Raw genomic sequence first — 12,023 nt, 5'->3', positions numbered from 1 at the left:
TCTATTCCCAACACGTGAGAAAACACACGGCTTTCCTTTCATCGGCAACACTGAATCTGACATCTACATAAACAGGGATCTGAAATGACTGTGTTTTACACATTGAACAAAGTGCATTTAATACCTTATCCTTCCTTGAATATTTATTTGCACTTTCAAACCCAGTAGAAGTCAGTCTAGAAAACACAAGTACCTTATTATCTGAATAACGGGGTCTTTGGACAGTGAAAAGTAAAGCAGCTTGAGTATTTCACCAAGACCTAGAAAAGAGAGGGCAAAGTTAAGAGAAGAGCAGCTTTCCACTGTTCTGCTGGGAGCTATGCCTTAAAATATTTAAGAAGGTTACATCTGAAAGTTTAAAAAAGAATATATGGGTTCTGCAGATTGCTAGATGAAGGAAAAGGATCGTTTTCCCTGCATATAAATGAAATACTGAATTTCAAAGTAATATAGAGCTCTGTAGAAAATATGCAGGCACCACTAAATAAGAGCCTTATTTAAATAGCTGCATTGTTTAAATCAAAATCAAGCAGGAATTCTTTTGATGAAAAATAAACTAATTTGCCATAAAAATAAGATATTAGCAAGACAAGTAAAATACTTTCATAATATTTTCATTATTTTTGGACTACTGTTAATTTTATTTTTTTAATAGCAAGAACACACAACATTTCTTTGTCATACTTTAAACTCCTTTAAATTTGCTAGACCAAAATCCAACAAAGTTTCATTCATTTCAACTTTCTGTTCTCTTATTCCCCTTTCCCAAAACCAAAGTCAAAACACTACGAACTACACAGAAACACAGTCTTGCTAGGCAGTCCTTGAAAATAATTTTAAGAACAGTCTAAATATAACCTGCCCTAAGTTATTGAAGGACTTCAATGATACCCACGATGCACACATCATGGTACCAAGGACACTTCCTAAAATGTCCTAAAAGAACAACATAAAGGTTCTTCTATGATGCTGAAAAAATCCTTCCCTGTTTAACTGACCTTTCTTTCCAGTTACAGAACATTAACATTGAAACATGGTCACTAAAGTTCAGTTACTCAGCTAAAAACCTAATTAAACTATTCCCATTTTAGAAATTACAAAAAGCTATCGTCTTATAACACATCTTATCTGGCTGATGTTGTAGAATGGAGCAGAGAGGCCCCTGGGCATCATTGTACAGAAGGCTCAGGGAGAATACAGACCTCAGTAAGGTAAATCAGGTATTCTTTATCTCTGCCAGAGGTGTAATAATTTCAATATGAGAGCACACTTCTTTAGAACCCACTCACTGCATTCTACTACACTGAAATAAATCAGCCTTAACAACTACCACTGAGTCCATGCAAATACATTCCTTTTAGTTTGCTCAGCAGTGGAACAACAAAGATGTTTCAGTCTTATTAAATTCCTGGTGGGTTTTCTCTTTTTCCCACCCTGTTTTCTGGCACTGGATTCATGGCTGATGTTCTGGAAAACTCAGCATCTGAATCACCTTTCACTGTATAGAAACAGGATTAATTAAGCAGTATCTGAACAGAGTTTACACCCCATTAAATATCTGTGACTTGGTGAAATCACGATTTTCCCTTTCCTGTGAAAATACTACACCTGCAGGAAGATGTTTAGTGGATGTTTACATATGCTTAGAAAATATGTGAAAATGTCACCAGTACCTCCTAGTGAGGAAAGAACTCGTTATCACTTGTTTTAGTTCTGCAAGGCAATCTGAGGTCTAGTCACTGAGTCAGTCTGCAGACACTTCCCTACTTAAAGAAGAGGTGGCTAAGGCTGAAGAGCTGAGAAAAGTCTCTGCATTCCACACTCTGGTGTTGAGGATTTTCTCTTCCCCATCTCACTGTCACACCACAACAAGAAACCCGAAATCTCTTCACCACAGGTTTCTCTGTTCCAAGACCCCTGAGAAAACTGTAAAATACCTCCCCAGCACAGGAGAAGAGAGGTGGGAGGTGGGGAAACAGTTTCATCTTCTATGTTGGTCTGTTGAAGTTTTGTTTACCGAGCATTACTGGCAAAAACAACTTCTGGATTTAAAAAGCTCTTGTCTATGACCAAAACTACTGGAAACCGAAGCAACGTGCAAACTTCTGTGACAAGCTCCCTTATCCCATAGGCTCCCTCCACTGAATGCAAGGCCTGAGCTTTAGGTTTTCATTCCCAGTCCTGCTGGGCTGGGTGACAAAAGAGACACTGTGCTGCCGTACAGCTGTTTATTCCAGCAGCACTGGCGACTCGTAAACAAGGAACAGAGACGTCCTTATGCCATTTCCTGCTCTCCTCAAACCTCGCTCGAATTCCACCACCAAAACAGCTCCCAGCAGAGTCACGGACCTCCTGTTTGCAAGGTGGCTCACACCTACAGCTGCCTCTGGGATTTGCTACATTAGGTTCAGTTTTCTCAGCAACAAGACTTTCATGATAAAGAAAGGAGGCAGAGGTGGTTTTGTGCACTTGATATTAAAGTTTTAGCGTTTTTATAACAGTGCTTTTTATCAAAAAGTTTCTTAATTAGCAGTGTCTACTGCAGTATCAAGAAGTAGCTTTACTGCTTTCACCTTCTGTCCTATGGGGAAATGTTTTAGTTCTTCCCAGAACGTTGCTGGATACAGAAATAAAACAAAAAAACCAGCTGGACAGTATTACACTTATTCTCTTAAAGATGTTTATTCCTTTTATGATCAGCATCATGGCTATCCATGCATCCCCCCATGCATACGGATTCTCTTTCATTTTGTAGAGATTAGATTTAATTTTCTCTACTTTTCCCTTTGTCTCCCATTATTTTCCAAACCTTTTGGATTTGCCTTTTACTTTGTTATGTCCTTTTCTGGGCAGTTCTTTAACATCATGCTAATCTTCAAATTTACATAAATTAAGCATGTTTATTTCCTTCTTTCAGGTTTAATTTGAAGAGCTGAGGAAAAGAGAGAAGTCTTGAAATTAATGTGAAAAAAATCTAGTATATATAGTAACATGCAAAATTTTAAATGTCATGAATTGCATTGTGAATGGTATGCACTTATGTCATGCTGTTCCCACACTTCAAATTTCCATATTCTTTTCACATGCTTTCTGATGACATAACCATCCCTAAGCACAAGGAAACATTGCTAATACACTGTTAGAGCACACTATTAAAATAAAAATAGTCTCTCTGCAGACCCAAAGAGATGTTAAGCTGCTCACATCAACCCTCTTAGCACAGTGATAGAGGATGGTGCTCTCAAGAAAATGTCATTTAAAAAACCCCAGCAACTTAAGGTTAAGACATGCTAAAAATCCAAAGAAGAAAGGACATAGAGCTGCAGTTAACAATTCACAAAAGGATTCTATCATCTAACTTCTAATGTACAGACACATCCAGGTTAGAGCAGAAGAGATTGCCTGAGCTACTCTCAGGTTTGAAAATTTCCTTCTCTGCATTCAAAGTACCTGCACTCATCAATACTCTGTCTCAAGATTGGCATATTTGATACAAAACTCTAAGTTCTGCTATTTCAGCTGTGACAGACTATGTTTGCTAAGTAGAAATAGGTAATGCTAATAAGTAAAACTACTTCCCTCTTAAAAATGTAAGAAAATGCAAAATAGCTAATGAAATATAAGTGGATAGTTCAAAATCATAAATCCCAGCTATTTCCAAGATTCAAGGCTGCAGCAACACTCAGATACCCTGAACATCTCATGTATTTAAACATTAAGTTACAGAATTCTGAAATGTACTGAAGCGAATAGTCATGAGAACAACAGGACCAAACATAACTATGTATTCAAAATCAAACTTCTCATACCTCCAGATTTTTTATAGAGATGAAGTGAGTACTGAGAAGAAAGTGCCTTGCTTTTTTACTTTGTATTTGGCTCTTTAGTCCTGCCTGTGAATGTCCCCCAGGTATTACGGTTTTAACATGATTTCTTCATATTGCATGTTAGTACCAAACTAACTCTGTAGTTGAAACAACGTCTTACCTAATTACTGTTTTACAACACAACATTGCCCAGAAAAAAGTCATTAAGCAATCCAAGTGCACTGAGTGGCATCATTCTCAGTCACATGATGGATTTTAAATAGCCAGCGCAGCACTAGTAGCCAGTAATTACTCTGAAATTTCCATAAATAATCACTTCCATTGGAGCTTTTAAAAAAATTGCATGTCCACTTTAATTCTTACTACGTTCAGTTTTTCCCCTTCCTCAACTACAAAGAAAAAAACATAGCTAGTTACTTTATCCTAAGGTAAAGTTATGGTTTAAGTAGCCAAAGGGCCAGAATCAGACTAGCAGTGAGGCTCTGAGAATTGTTTCTTATACCATGGATTTATTTCCAAAAATTAAATCACAAAAACATCTTCAAAACACCTTTTCATGAACGTAATTTTTATTAATTTTACATAGGAATTCTTGGTCTCATTACCTGTTTACTAAAAGCTGCCCTTTCAATTTTCAGAAGAGGCACTATAAAATTGCTATTTCTGCTGAGGAACGTACAAAAGGATCCCCCTAAATATCCTGTTAAATCTAGTTTGGCTGTACAGAAATATGGCAATCAAAGAGGATAATAGTTCTTGTACATGATTGCAGGCAATAATTCCCATCCCCAAGGCTGCCAAGAACATGACTGGTATTATGAGGCAGTTAAAGCTTCATTAACCTCTTCATGCCTGAAACACATATATCACACTAGTGCCATCCTGAATAAATTCAAAGACATGAAAATAAATTACATGGGAATACAAAAAGCAGATTAACAAAAGACAGGCCACTATAATTTCAGCCTGTCTCTGAAGGGGTAGCCATAAGGGAGAACAGACTAAAGAATGGTCAAGGTATAAGCAAAAAAATTTGCATTTAGAAGAGTATGATATAGTCAGGCTTTTATTTTTCCTCAAATTCAGAGGTCAGAACAGACAAAAATATCTAAAAGACAAATATGATCGAGTTGATAATCTTCATTTATAACTCCTTGGGCAGTATTGACAATAACCCCCTGATGATCTGAGCCTTTCACTTTCCCCATTTCAGAAACCCTCCTAGACTTAAAAAAAGAAATCTACCATGTAACCCAGATCTGGGACACAGAGCAGGATGGGGGCTTTATTGTTTATGCAAGTTTTCTTGTATATGGAAGCAAACCTAGAACATCAAAAAGTTCCTGGATATTTTTGGCTGACTCTACAGCATTCCCATCAGCAAGTCTAGAATTTGGTTTTCAGTAAGTATTTCCATTAGTGGTGGTATTAAAAGCACAGCTCTATATGCCTGTTAGTATTTAAAATTGTCTTGGGCTGCTTAATGTAAATCCTTTGTTACCATAAGGAACACAGACCCAGCATATATGCAAAGGCACAGGGCATGAAAGGCACACATTTCCAGCACAAGGAAGGGCACAGATTAAATCTATATGTAAAACATTGTGGGGAATATTGTAGTACCCAGCCTATCATTACATCTATGAGCCTGGCAGTGAGACCCTTCTGATTCACACACCCCTGCATTCCATGGATGCAGCCCACATTACTAACCAGCCTAACAAAAAACCCCAATGAGCCCTTCTTTAAAAGAACCCTCTGCTGAAGAGTTAAAGTCTCATGAAAGGATTTGGATTCAGTTGAAATGATCTTGAATTCATCTCTACCTATGTGGACACCTCTGGTAGACCTGCTTACATCTAACAGGCCCAATTCACAAGCCCGGTTTAAATCACAGGTGAGAGGCAAATGGGTATTCATCTAATTTATAACAGCACAACCCATTGCAAAAAAGTAACAGTATAAAAAGAAATTTACTTCCCACACTGACAGCAAAGAGAAGATTCAAATTAGCACAAATGTCTTCAGTCAAGCGTTCTAGTAAAAATATTGAGGAAACACAACTGCTCTCCAGACACATCACAAAGGCAATGATGACAAACAACGACAGTAGTTACAATTTTTTTTATTATTTTTCCCATATTAATTCAGTTCAATCAACAGATAAGTTCCAAATGTTTAAAAGAAAAAATCCAGTAAAAAAAAAAATATGTGATATATATGTGACCAAAATTACTGATTTTAGAAACTACATTCTTCCTCAAGACTCTCACCACCAGTGCTTTGCCTTACTCTTTCACCCAGAAGAGAGACTCCCAGTCCTACAGGATTACTTTATCTGTGCAGACCCCACACACTGACAACTACTTACAGTCAGGTCTGAATACAAACCACAACAGCCAGAAGCCAGCAGCATTTCCTTAAATATGACCCAAGCAAGACAGGAGCCAACTTGCTGGGAGATTTCAAAGGGCATTTTACCAACGTCAGGATACTCTGTACACAAGTCCCTGCCCTGCCTGACTCAGGCTGTGTCCACACTGACATTCCCTGCATTTGTCCTGTGACAGCATTCCCACTGCCAGAGCTCCAGTGCTGGCAGCTGCTCTAGACCAGCAGCTGACATTTTAAATGCTATGTAAGACCTCTGGCAGCTCCCTTTGCTGCTGCCAAAGGTAAAGCTACATTAATTAATGTAAGAAAGAGCTCAGCAAGCCCCACAGCAGAGTAGCCCTTAAAGCCCGGGAAGGCTGCATATGATCAGGAGACAGCCTGTTGCAAAACAAGGACAAGGTTGAGCTCGGAGAGCTACGGGGTCACAGCAGGTTTTAGACCAAGCCTCCCACCAGCTCTGCACAAACAGCCTAAAAGCTGCTTTAGAAAGGTCTCACCACAGGCCACCCTGAGCCCTTGCCAACGTGGAGGCACAGACCAGGAACAGGGAGCTACAGCACTGCAGACACGTGGCTGTCCTGGGATTGATGGGAGAGAGCCCTGGCACAAGGAATGACTGCAGATGAAGAGCAACTCCTGTTCCCCTCAGTGATCCTAAACCAGTTATAAATTAACCAGGTCTGCCCCAGTACTCCTCAAAATACAGAGTTCCTCCCATCGTCAGTGGAAGAAATTTATTAGTGAAAGCACAGAGCAAAGCAGAGAGAGTGGTGTCAGGCACTGTCAGTGAGCACCACTCATGGAGGAACGGGAAGATGGGTGACAGCCCCTCCTGCTTTCCACCCCTGCCCAGTAGAGAAGGCTGGCAGGTCTCCACTGCTGGGCAGTGCAGAGAGGCCAAGGGCAGACCACACCATGGGGCAGCCCAGGGCACAGATCCTGCTGCAGGTACTGCCCTGGTACTCCACACCATGAGCCCTGAGACATTTAAAAAATGCCAACTGCTGCCTTTTCTTCCCTCCCCTCAGCAAGGAGATGGGGTGGGGCCCAGGCAGCTGTGAGCTACCTCTTTACGCTGATAATCGTGACACCTTACAAAGACAAGGTAAAGAAAACATATTTCATCCAGGGGAAGGCCACCTAGGAACTTAAATCTGGGAGGATGGAATGTTCTCTATGTGCTAGGGCATGCTGAGGATGGGAAACCACTTCCTGCTTGCCCAAAGAGCTGTAAGCAGTATAATTAGCACTTGCTTGTAATATTAAACGTCACCAGATTTAATCTGAAGGGTCAGTGGGAACCCCTCACGCAAACCTGAACTATTTAACTCCCCAGGACCCAAGGGCAGCTATAAATACCTCGACTGTCCGTGCTGAGAGCTCCTGAATACTGAGAGCACACTGAATTTAAGCGACTCTGTTACTTTTGTACATTACATCGTCTTATTTAGTGCTGCCTTTGCACTCCTAGGGCCACTCTCCAACAGCAATTCCTCATGTGCAGTAAGTGTTAATTCAATGTTTTGAAATGCACTGGCTATGTGACTGTGAGCTTTTTTTGAACCTCTAAAGTATCTGAACCGTGTTGGTGACTGACATTGCCACACCACGGCTGCACTCAAGGCAACACTCCTTTCTTCCTGCTCTCCCGTAGGAAAGCCTTTGCTGTGTTGCTGTGCACAAAGATTCCTTCCCCCCACAGACCTGGAGGAGGGGGTTAGATAACACCCAAGCCCATATTCCAGAAAGGATGCATGCACTCCACCAGTCTGCACGTTTCCAAGCTACCGCACACATTTTGGATGGACCAGTCACAGTCTGGCCATGAGGCTAAGCCAGCAAACTCCACGTGAGATCTGCTTGGATGTCACAAACCCTACGTGATACCAGCCCACATCCACTTCCAAACTCTCACCACACAAAGTGGAAGTTGGCCTGCTGCTGCATGTTTCACTCCCAGCTACACCAGGAAGGTTTTGACAAGTGCATCAAGAGGTCAAACACCCTGGAACTGTGCTTTGTTTAGGCTGCTAATGCCAGAAACTGCTCTGTAGTTATAAGCACACAATGCTGAAAATTGTAAGTCAAGCTAGTAAAAGAATTCAGTGTTAATAAAGGAATCCATGGTCCTGCAAAACTCTCTGCAGTATCTTTATTTCTCTTTACAACTAATTTCAGCTCCAAACTCTTCTGGGAATTCACACATAAGATTAACGCTATCATGGAGAAGAAAACTAACTTCCTAAGCCAATATCTGAACACTCAGTATCTTGAAACCAAAGTAATAAGACAATCTTTAACAAAAACGTTAATGAAGCTTGGCTGCCAATTTACAATTAATTAAAATAATCCCCTACTGGTTTCTATTAGAAAGATCTTGGCATGAAATACCATGTCAGAGGAGAGAAAAGCACTCCTATGTTCATAAAGATTATGGCAGAAAACACTGCTTAGGAACAGCAGAACACAATGTTCTGCTGAACATAAATGAGTTTTTTCCCTAATCTCACGAAGTTTTACTTCAGAGAGCTGCTCACCTACCTACTACACCTACAAGACCTGCTACAACTGCCCTTCTAAAGTAAAAGAATACCTTTTCCATAGTAAATCTTCCACTTAACATTTTAATTTCCCACAGCATTCTCAACTCTTAGAAATGGATTTTTTTATTTCCTAAAATTCTGCATACACATCTTTAGACATGGAAGTCTATAATCTCTAGGGAGTCTTAAGGTAAAGATCCTAGAAAAATCATTTAATAATTCCTTATCTTTAAATTAATACCTTGATTCCTTGAGTGCTTAACACATTCAAGAAACAATCTAAAATGTTAAAATATAAAAGCCTCCTAACAGACACAGAATAATTGAAAATAATCAGTGTTCTTTTTTTAAGTATCTTAATTTGCTCTTTAGCCTTTTACTGGTCTGTCTCATACTCAGGGAGCTACGATCAAAGAAATTAATACCTAGTGAAAAGAACATTTAAAGATGCAGAACTATATAATTTTCTCTTCTTTACCTTTTACTAATTCTATTTGTTCTCCCTAATAATTCTCCCTTTCTTTTCCCTCCATCCATATAAGGGCCAAATTTACTGATTTTTTTTTTTTCCTTTTCCTTATTGAAAGGACTGGATGTGCAGTTGGTTGCAGATTTTCAGAGAAATGCTTCAAAATTTGCTGTGCAACTGGGGAAAAGTTACTTGCTCAAACAGCAAAGTAACCAGCAGTGCAATGAACTGCTGGACTGTGGTATCCTGAACTTTCACACATCTCTGTTTCTGTCAGTACATGTGGACTTGCCAAAGATTGAAAAGGGGAGAGGCCTTGAGCTGGTTTTTCTTAAAGTGCTGACAGTGCACACGAGCTCTAAAAGAGCCCTGCATCAGCACTGGCTACATTTCTACTGCTGGCAAACACAGAAGTGCTTTGCCATTTTGATAATTTGTCAAAAGCTTGCCAAAGGTTGCAAACTTCAACTTTGGGAGTTTTTACTGAGGGTTCTGTTTTGTTTTGGTTGGTTGTTTTTCGGTGGTTTTGGTTGGTTGGTTGTTTTTGACAGAACAATACAGAAAAAACCAAGCACTGCAATGTTGGCTCTGCCTCTGAAACAGGACGTGGATCTCCCACCAACAGCCTACTTGAAAAATCAAACCCGAGTGTTTCAGAGACGCCATCCCAAATCAACAGTATTAGTCTGCATAATCCTCTTTATAAAGGCTTTCCATTTCTAACAGGTGGGATAATAATCTGGGAGAGACATCAGTCTGCAGCACCTGACTGCACATATGAAAGAACTAGATGACAGCACTCCATTTAGTTTTTAAAATGTTTTTCAAATTTTTTCATTAGTTATCAAACCTGGGATATGGACATTGGGACAGGATTCAGTGATTTTTTTTTTACAGAGAAGGCGAAATCATTAAAGGATAAACTTTAAAAAGGCTGCAGAGGAGGGGAGGTATCCCATTGCCACAGACTAATTTACAAGTTCATCAACTTTTATAATGGAGGCCTGCTATTTACTTTAGCACACCAACATTGTATATCTACATTTCCATTAATGTGATGCTTACATTAGTGTGACAAGTGCTGCATTAGCTGAAAACTGATACACTTCAGCACTTGTGACTCTCATCAATGCATTTCTGAGCAAGAGTTTGTCAGTCAACAGCCCAAAAATTCTACCTGTGCCTGCAAATCCAGCATCAAGTTTAGTCTGAGATATCAATTCTTCTTCACACTGACAACAAGTTAAACCTCTGGTATATTAAATTGGTCTTTACATAAGGCTAAGATTCCCTTCATGAAATTCAAATGCTGAATACTCCTCTTTAAGAAGTCTCACCTAAAGAGATTAAATACTGTAGCATCCACAAATTACAAAAGCACTCAGAGATTTAATTATTAACTAGAGATTATTACTCCATTAAGGATGTTTCATGCACACATGCTACACTGGATGTTTGCACAGTTTTAAAGGTTGGCAGGAGGATCTAAAAGAGTATTTCTTTAAAAAACAAACTCCTGATTCTTATCTAGTAGGTACATATTTGTGGTAGCTACCTCTTTATTCTAATAGAACAATATATTTCAATTAAGTCATTGAGTCCTGCAGCTTTTTCTCATTAAGCTCAAATGACAGCAAAAAAACCCCCAAAAACCAAAACCATAAGAACATAACAGCTCAGAGAGTTAAAAGAACTTTCTAAAGTAACAATTCTGAAAGCTTCTTATCCTTAAATTCTGAATTCCTTATAAAACTGAAGAAGAATCCCCCAAGTTTGAGAGGTTTTTGGAAGTGTACCCCCAAAATGGGAGGATTGGGGAAGTGACACCTGGCCAGTCAGTCACATATCAAAGCTGGAGGCTCCCAAACAGTGCTCTGATGATTGTTTGTACCCCCTTGGCTCTGTTTGTACCCCCTTGGCTCTGTTCTGGCTCTTCAACTCAAGGACTTGCTCACTGACCTCATGGAGCTCTGGACACCACCAGACAATAGGAAATCACATGGCAGCTGTGCTCCTTCAAATTAGCTACAATTGATGATATAATTTTTCATTTCTTCTGCAACTGCACCTTTTCTCACACCAAGATACTTAAAGAAGTCCCCCTCAAAAGAAACCCCAAACAAAACCAAAAAAACCACCCCACCAACTAAATCCCTAAAATTTTAAACAGATGACACAGTTGATAAGCATTAATAAAACATCTCTTTTGGAAAAGTCATGGGTTTATTAATTACATAACCTTTTCCCTATTAAAAACCCAAATTATTTTATATTTTTTTTCCTTTTGTAGAGGGGTAGCTCTGTGCAACCCCTTGCTTAACATAAAGTAACATTAACAAGGGACTCCCACGTTCCTGCCTTGATGCTTAATTGCATCACATTAGAGCTCAAAGGTCTAAGGCTTTCAGGTGCAGCATATTTTAAAGCTAGAGAGCAAGAACTCCTGTCTTAAAGAACCTCCTAACCTTTACTATATAAATAACTTGAGCCCGTTAAGTTACATAATGAAAACCGGGTTAGAAATATGCTTTAAAACTGCTCTAAGTTTTTCAATGAGAAGATTTCTCTGCTTAGTTCAAGGAGCAGAAATAAATAAAACAAAACAGCAACAAAAAAGCCAGAAACATAGCATTTACCACAGCGTACTTGAAAGACGGAAATAAAACCACTGATATTATTCACAGAAATGACCATTTGGAAGCCTTTTTCTTTTTTAAGTGCTAAAATACTACAATGATACAAATACTAATAACATATCCTGTCCCCAAAATGTTCCACCTATCTCTGACA

The 12,023-nt window shown here is 39.3% G+C and overlaps 1 long non-coding RNA gene across 5 annotated transcripts in view; it reads right to left on the bottom strand.

The window, feature by feature from the left end:
• Window positions 1–11,079, bottom strand: part of LOC113950848 — a 31,551-nt gene extending 20,472 nt beyond the window's left edge. For all 5 annotated transcript variants that reach the window (XR_003528904.1, XR_003528903.1, XR_003528902.1 and 2 more), the window contains exons 1-2: window positions 3,810–11,079; window positions 194–260 (exon numbers count right to left, since the gene is read on the bottom strand). This is a non-coding gene — a long non-coding RNA (uncharacterized LOC113950848). The remainder of the gene's footprint in view (window positions 1–193; window positions 261–3,809) is intronic.
• Window positions 11,080–12,023: the final 944 nt, after the last annotated feature.

Source organism: Corapipo altera, unplaced genomic scaffold (genome assembly GCF_003945725.1).
Source record: "Corapipo altera isolate COAL_440 unplaced genomic scaffold, ASM394572v1 78, whole genome shotgun sequence".
Lineage (NCBI taxonomy): Eukaryota > Metazoa > Chordata > Aves > Passeriformes > Pipridae > Corapipo > Corapipo altera.
This window is presented reverse-complemented; position numbering and strand designations above follow the sequence as displayed.